The sequence below is a fragment of the Aythya ferina genome (genome assembly GCF_964211825.1).
Source record: "Aythya ferina genome assembly, chromosome: 25".
NCBI lineage: Eukaryota > Metazoa > Chordata > Aves > Anseriformes > Anatidae > Aythya > Aythya ferina.
In genome coordinates, this window is record NC_140323.1 from 3,819,202 (window position 1) to 3,827,005 (window position 7,804).

Sequence of the window (7,804 nt, forward strand, 5' to 3'; positions counted from 1 at the left end):
GCTGGGGCGTTACACCGGGGGGTTAACTGGCTTCCATGAAGCTGGTGTTAGGAGGGAAAACGAAATGCCGAGGCACAGAAATGCTTTCACTTCCCTCCAAGCTAAGAATAGCGCCCGGCAGGGCCTCCGGGCAGCGGGCTCCGTGCGCACCCTGCGGTGTGGGTGGAGGGGGCTGGGGAAACTGAGGCACGGCAGAGCATAACCTGCTTGGGGTGGGTTAGGAAAGGGCCCGTGCCCTCCTCGTGTGCCTCTGTCACCCTGCTGTCCCCTGCCACGAGGCACGGAGGGGGTGTCCCATGCTGGACACAAGCTGAGCTGCGTGATCTCCGAGGTCTGTGGTGTGCCAAGGGCATGGGGAAAACGCTGTGTTGGGTGGAAATCCGGGGATAAAGGGGGTTTTCTGCACCCCAGTACTGGGGGTAAGCGGGGATGCTCACCCTGTGCCGGGTAAGGGACCGGTTCCAGAGCTCCTTGGTCTGCAGCGACAGCCCCGGGGCTGGCAGCACCGTGAGCATCGCCTCTGCAGCATCTCCCAGCTCCGTGCAAGAACCCAACCCCCCGACTTGTCCCAAAGCCAGGAGCTTTCTGCTGGAAACCGCCAGCCTCTGCTGTCCCCCGGCCAGGTACAGAGCCTTTAGCCACTGTTTTGCCACTCACCCCGTTCATTAGGTGTTGATGAGCCCCTCTGCTGCCTCCTGCTCCAAGCAGATCAGCTGCGATATCCAGTCACTAATGAATGACTCCGGCAATTAATCGCAGGGGTAAGTCCACTCCTAATTAGGAGCAGATTTAGGGAACGAGCACTAGGAGAGCCCTTTGGCTGTTGGCTGCCTCTAGTGGGGTACATGCAGGGGATTACGGTCTGCGGGGCTTTTAAATTGATAATTGAGGAGTTGATTAAGGCCGAGGCAGTGCGTGGAGGAGCTGCAGGTGCTGTCGTGGCTCATGACAGCAGCGTTGGAGCGTGCCTGGACCCAGCCTGGCTCGGAGTCATTTTCCTGCCAGAGAGCAAGGACAGGGGGATGCAGCATAGCTGGGAATCCCAAAATGTGCTTGAGTACCTGGATTTTCTGCCCGTTCTTGGACCAGTGCCTTCTGCCCCCTGGGCAGGGCATGGCCTGAGGTACGGTGCCCTCGATGCTGCGTTCAGCTCACTGGTGTGTGTAGCTGAGAGGGGGAGCACTGGGGGGTACCTGGGCCCCCCAGCAGCTGTTTGGGTGCTTTGGCCCTCAGATGGGTGCTGCAGACTGTCCGTCCCCTCGGGTGAGAGCTTTTACTGGCACTGCCACTCCTGGCTTACACAAATAAATCCCAGGGGAGCGGGGGCTCGCTGGGTCTTTCCCCTGCTCCCTGCTGGCTCTTTGCAGCCTCTCTGGAGCCCGTCCCTGCAGAGCTGAGCCCAGAAATGCTGGAGCAGCCCCAGGTGTGGCAGCAGGCTGTGGCTGGTATCTCACTGTGTGCAGCAGCAGCTCCCCTTCGCCAGGAGCTGTACGCGCCCCGGTGACCCGTGCCCACGCCGGGTGTGATAAATGTGTGCTTGTCCTTGCAGGTCACCCGTGCTGCTGCATGCTCGGAGCAAAACCCAGCAGGTCTCAGGCAACAGAGCAATGCCAGAGGCGGTTCTTGTCCTGCCGGGGTGTTCAGCTGGGGACAGACGATGCTGAGACACAGCTGAAACAAAACCCAAGCAACCACCCAAGGCAAGGAGAGGCCAGGGGCCGGGCAGCTTTCCGTTAGCGCTGCAGAACGATGGGTCACTGGAAAATCTTAGTGGGAAGCGAGAGGGAAGGAACCAGCTTCTGCTTTCTGATAGTGGTTCCTGCCACGGCCTCCGAAAGCAGAGGGTGTGTTAGGAGTGAGTTAGTCATCGGGGACACATCACGCTGCCGGTGCCATGCCCTGCTCCAGCCCCGGCGCTGCCGCTTCCCTTTGGGGCAGAGCCACGCCACTAGCAGCTGGCTCCCTCGCCCACTGCTGCTTGTGAGGAGTGACAAAAGCATCCGACTTCTGCAAAAACGGGACTGTGACCTCGGCAGCTGCCAGGGGAAGTAATCTCAGCCCTGTCTCTTTTTGGTTTGTTCCAGGATTTCACATTCCCCATCACCGCTCTGGTCGGCCAGGGGAGGAAAAAAACGCTCCTCTCGCCCTGGGGCTGGCCGCGGGGCAGGGATGGGGTGCAGGAGGGCAGCACAAAGGAGGGGAAGGGAAGGAAGGAAATTAGTCAGGGAAGGAGCAGGACAAAGGATAAGAGGGCTCAAGCTGTCCCAGCTGCTGCTCAGCACTGTGTGAGATTGTTGTCATCCCTCCAGCCCTGCTGCAGACCTCTCTCTGCCTCGTTCCTGTCCCTCCTTTGGGATTGCACGGAGGAGAACTGAGCCACGCCAGTCCCAGTCATTTACCTCCTCCCCGTCCTCTCGCATTGTTGCCCACAGCTAATGACTGAAAGGAGAGTCTATTCTTCAAACCTGATGCCCGGGTGATGATATCTGCAGCCAATTTCCAGCTCGGCGGAGCAGAACAATTCTGCCGAGCTGGTAAAGAGCAGAGCAAAGTCTGCTCCCAAAGGTTACGCTCCCGTGCAGGCACTTGGCTCTTGCTTTTCTCTGCAAACCCAGGGCTTAATGTATTTACAAATAAGTGCACAAAGCCCCGCTGCTGCCAGACCACAGAGCGCACAGCCCTGGCAGCTGCAGCACTGAGTCAGGCCAGCGCGCACCCGGCCCTGCCCCAAGCACCGAAGCTCTGCCTCTGCTGCTGCGCGTCCCCCGTGCCCAGCCTGGGTGCGTGCGCCCTTAGCCAGCAAGGAAAAGATGCCTGCAGTTGTCCTCCCCGCTGCAACATCCCCTGGGCACGGCACAGGAGCACGCTCAGGGTCAGGGACGAGTGCGCGCTCACCCTCCTGCCTGTGCGCCCTGTTGGCTTCTCTCCCCAAAGCATTTTATTTTATTTTTTTTTTGCAATAGGGAAAAAATAAATAGCGATTTATTTATTTTTTCTTTTGCTTGGAGCTCCTCTCTCGAGGCAAGCATCCGTGTCTTTTACTGATGTGACATGTCACGCACGGCCTGGGTTCACCATCAGCTGCTGGGTTTGGTTCCCCGGGAGGCTGCCGTGTGCCAGCTTTGGGCTCAGGGGCCCCCAGCACCCCTCGGGGGGCTGCAGCACTGCCTGCCACATCCCCCACCGAGCAAACTGGGGCTGGCAGGGAGGGGTGTGGGGGGGAAGCAAGCATATTGGTGCCACTGGAAATTAAGGGCAGGTTCCCACGTCACGGCTGAGAGGGAGCTGAGCAGCCGTCTCAGCAGTCAGCGGGGAAATAAGTTGCTGGCGTCACCGGCGATGTGCGACACATGCACGTCTCGCAGAAGGGATCCGGCTGTGCCATATTTGCAGCAGAAGCTATTCCAGCAGCCCGTTGGCATTGCAGTACCGGGTTTGTCAGCTTTTGGGGTTTGAGGTAACCCCTGCGCACTCTGCCCGTGGGGTCTTGTGCTTTGCAGAAAGCTTTGGTGGCCAAGTGGGGTCTGCTGGGGGAGCACAGCCCTTGGGGTCCTCCTGGGGACCCTCGGGGTCTCCATGGGGCCGTGGCAGAAGGCTGGGCTGCGACTGCCCTGCTTGGATGGGGCTCAGCATCAGGACGAAGCAGTTGCTCAAAATCACTTCATCTCCATCCCTTTGGCCAGGGCATCAGGGACGGTGACTCCGTTCGGCGCTGGCACCGGCGCTCCTTCCTTCAGCGATGTGCAGACGCCGAGAGCTTCATCTCTCCCCGTCACGACTCATTTCTTTCTCACTGAGGCTTTAATTTTTAAAGAGGCGCTTTTAGGCGCAGAGGTTTTAATACCTGCAGAGGCTCCCAGCAGGTGCCGCTGAGCTTTTCCAATCAGTGCTGCTGGGGACAGGGGAGGAGAACGGCTGGGGCTGGTGGCCCAGGGCTTGGGGCTACCTCGTGCAAACGAGCAGTGCTCTGCTTGCACCCGGGACCAAGCTGGGACAGAAAGGGAAGGTGGAGACAAAGCTTGGAGCTGGGAACGGGCGTCCTGTGCTGCCTGCAGGCTGTGGGCAGGGGGGATGGAGGTGTCCCTGGCACTGCAAAATGCTTGGGGTGCCTGGGAAGCCCTAGCTGAGAGCTAGACAGAAGAAAAAAAAAATGAAAAAAAATAAAAAAAAGAAAGAAAAAAGAAAACATCTTGGCCTTGGGAGGCCTCCCCTGCTCCTGCTGCACGCCACGGTGTCTGATAAGCAGCAGTGTCCCACGCTGCTATCGCAGGGCTTCGGGGAAAGGAGCCGTTTGTGTAGGGTGGGGAAGGGCTCCAGCTGCACGGCCGGCTGGTTTGGAGCCCCAGCCTCCCCCGGGAAGCTTTTGGTGTCTGCCAGGAGACAGCAGCACCCAGGACGACGTCTGCAGGTGTTTGCACTGTGCTGGTGCTCGGAGCCCTGCTCCTTTCCCTCTGCCAGCAGGGATGGGGATGGGGAGTGGTGCAACCAGCCCGGCACCTGGCTCTGGGAGCTGTGTTTGGACAGCAGAGCCCGTGTTTGGATAGCTCCAGGAGGGGTGGCTGCTGTTTGCTCAGCGCCGCGGCTCCGCAGGGTGCAGGGTGCACATAGCGGGGTTGTCACCCGTGGGCACACGGAGCAGAGACCCCAAACAGCACCCGAAAAAGCACTGCACCTGCACGGGGTCGTTCCCAGCCCCACCTGCAGGGTTTCATCTTTTTATTTGATTTTATAGGGAATGTTTTCACTCCATGTTTGCAGAGGAATCGAAAGGCAGACGTAGCGCAGTGCCCATCCTGGCCCCAGCACCCTGCCCGCCGTGCCTGGCAGCGGCAGGCATCAGCACCAAGTCGTCTTTGCACCCTCTGGAGCAGCCCCCACGCTGCCCAGCACCCTGAGACCCCAGCACCCAGCACCCAGGAGCCCCCCCACCCAAGCTGCTCTGCCCGTGGGTGTGCGCATGGGCTCCTGGAGAAAACTTTCTCCTCTGTTTCTGTGATTAATTCCTCCCTCCCACCACGGACGCCCGCAATCGCATCTATATCGGTGGCTCCCCACTCCTCCTCGGCTGTAAAATATTTATAACCTTCTACATTAGGGCTCTTCTTCTTTCTCCTTGCCTTTTTTTTTCTTCTTTTATGCCTTCCACCCGGGCTCCCGGGCTCCGCTGAGCCACGCCGCACCAGGAACTGCTTCATTTTAATATAACGCAGCGCGCGGACAAGCTGTGAGGAATAATTTAGATTTTGCTCAGGGAACGCAATGCTTTTTTTTTTTTTGCTTTTTTTTTTTTTTTTTCTTTTAATTGCAGTCATCTGCAGCTTCTTAGCGATGTATTATTGATGGTTATTATTCAAATCAAACAGTCGCTGCTTGTTGTTTTCCCGCGGCTGGCAGTGTTGATGCTTTCCTTCCCCCTGTTTCTCGGAGAGGTCACCTTTTCATCTCGTACTTTTGCTGCCCGCCTTCGCCACCTCTCCCTGCTCACGGCTGGGGTTTTGCAGGGGCTGAGCTCACCCTGCTTTTGCCCTGCTCCAGCCCCCCGTGGCCACCAGCATCTTCCTCTTGCCCCGGAGGCAGCGACACCAGCAAAATACCAGGGACACCAGCAAAATACCAGGGATGCCTCCGGGTTGGACTGCCCCGGGGGGTGACACGGGTTAGGGAGGCCTGGCATTTCTGCACACTGCATGTTGGAGCTGTGTTCGTGCTGTGAAGCAGGGAGGAGGAGACGCATCCCTGCGCCTTCACTCCTGCTCCTGGCCCTGCTCCATCACCAGGGCGCTGCGAGAGGGCGCGAAGGCACCGCTGGAGGGGGGGGACCCCCTGGGACAGAGCCCTGCGGTGACACGGTGACATCCTGCTCCTCCGGGCGCCGTGGGGCACAGCACCTGGTGCCCCCCGTGCCATCCTGGCCGTTCCTGGCGTTTCTGGAAGGAAGGCACCGAAGTAGGACTCGGGATCCCGGGGCCCCTCCGCCTCCCCACCGACAGCTTGCGGGTGACGGCGGCGCGAGCGGCCCCCCCCCGGCGTTGTCACTTCTCCCTCCTCCCTTTCAGCACTACCCACCGCCTTGTCACTCCCGGCAGCAGGGACTTTCCTCAGTCCCACTGAGGTCCCGGAGGTGTTAGCGTGCTGCAAACACCGAGTACGAGGTTCCTCCTCGATGTGATGAACGGAAGGAGGTCGGAACCGGGGAAGGGGGGGGGGAAAAATGTTCATTTTGAGGTGGAGCTGAGGATCTCGCCGTCTCCCTCCAAATCCCTCGAGAAAGGGCCTGGGGTGTCCCCAAGATCTCAAGGGGTGGCATTTGTGTTGCCCTAACCACGGGGTGCTGCAAGGAGAGGGAAGGAGTGGGAGCACCCAGAGCTCCTGGGGGGCTTTGGCGTGCCTCTAACCACGGTACCAGCCTCACCCTGCCCATGGGTGTCTGGGAAGGAGCAGCCCTTCCTCGGCTGGCACAAATATTGGGGTTTTGATAGATTTCGAGCCTGCTGTGGCTCTGGCTCCAAATGGGAACGTACAAGGATGGGGAGAGGAAAGGCACGGCAGTCACCGGGTGCCCAGGGAAAACCCCACGTGTCTGGCAGCTCCGGAGCAGTTTGGTGATGAATTCCTTGGGTGAATGAGCAATTTTGTCTCCTAATTACGCTCATAAAGCAAAACTGGGCCCAAATCCCTCCTGTCCCACTTTCACTTTTTATTTTCAGCCCCCCTCCCGATGAAGTAGCTGCTTAATTAGGAATTAACGGGGCTGGTAGAGTAAAAGATAGCAGGAACGGTCTAGGAGAGGTTTATTAGCAATAACGTGGCAGGGCAGCTCGGGGATTTTTCTGGGGCTGCGAGGCTCTGGGGAGCTGCCAGGGAGCAAGAAGAAAGCTCAGTCCCAGGTGAGACAAACCCAGCAAGGGGCAAAGCTGGGTGCAGGATGGGACCCTTCCCGGCAGCACCGAGCGGGCTGGGCACGAGTTTTGGGCACAAACCTTGCAAAACTTGGGCACCGGAGCCCAGCAACGCTCAGGGCTGGGCCGAGAGAGGAAAAAAAGGGAAGCAGAGGCAGCCAAAGCCTCTTCTGCCCCAGCCCAGCACCGCAGCAGGCACCTCCTGGCAGCATCGCCGCCGGCTCTGCCTCCTGCAGGATGGGGCCGCGGGGGCGGCCGGACCCCCGGCAGCTCCTGGCATCTCCTGGCTTGGGGTTTATTTATCCGTGAGCACAGAAAGTTGAATCGCTCCCTCTCTCTCTCCTCTCTCTCTCTCTCCCTATATTTAGCCCTGAATGGAGAGAGATTTCACAGACGCCCGGCTCTGCCTTGTGCTCAAGGCTCAGTCAGTGTTTCCATGAGAAACCCTGGGGTCCAATCCTGCTCTCTGCGCCCCGGCACGGTGACAAAATCTTCCCCGTCGACTCCAGCGCAGCCACGCTGGATTTGTACCCGCGGCGATGAGATCAGGATCTGGCCTCGGGTTTTGATGGGTTTGTAACTTGGCTGATACAACTTGGCTGATTCAATTCATTTTGGGCTAAAACTCCACCTACAAGTTCCCAGCCTGGGAGACATTAAAGACAAATTATTGTGAAGTTTCGTGCTCTTTTTAAAGGGAAATCATCACTTAAGCCCAATTTTTTTACGGGAGAACCCGTCGGGATGATGTTTTACGTTTCAGGGTGTTTTTTATTTTACGTTGTTGGTCTCCTTCAGGCCGAGCACCGCTCGGGCATGGGATCGCTTTCTGCTTTGCTCACACAGCACCCGGCCGGAGTACCGCGGTCCCATACGGCACAGAAAAAAGATACCAGGATCCAGAT

General features: G+C 58.6%; 1 long non-coding RNA gene across 1 annotated transcript; it reads left to right on the forward strand.

Moving 5' to 3' along the window:
• The first annotated feature begins 828 nt into the window (after positions 1–828).
• On the forward strand, positions 829–2,229 carry LOC311423568. The gene is made up of 2 exons (XR_014685742.1): positions 829–1,123; positions 1,550–2,229. It is a non-coding gene; the product is annotated as an uncharacterized lncRNA (long non-coding RNA).
• Positions 2,230–7,804: the final 5,575 nt, after the last annotated feature.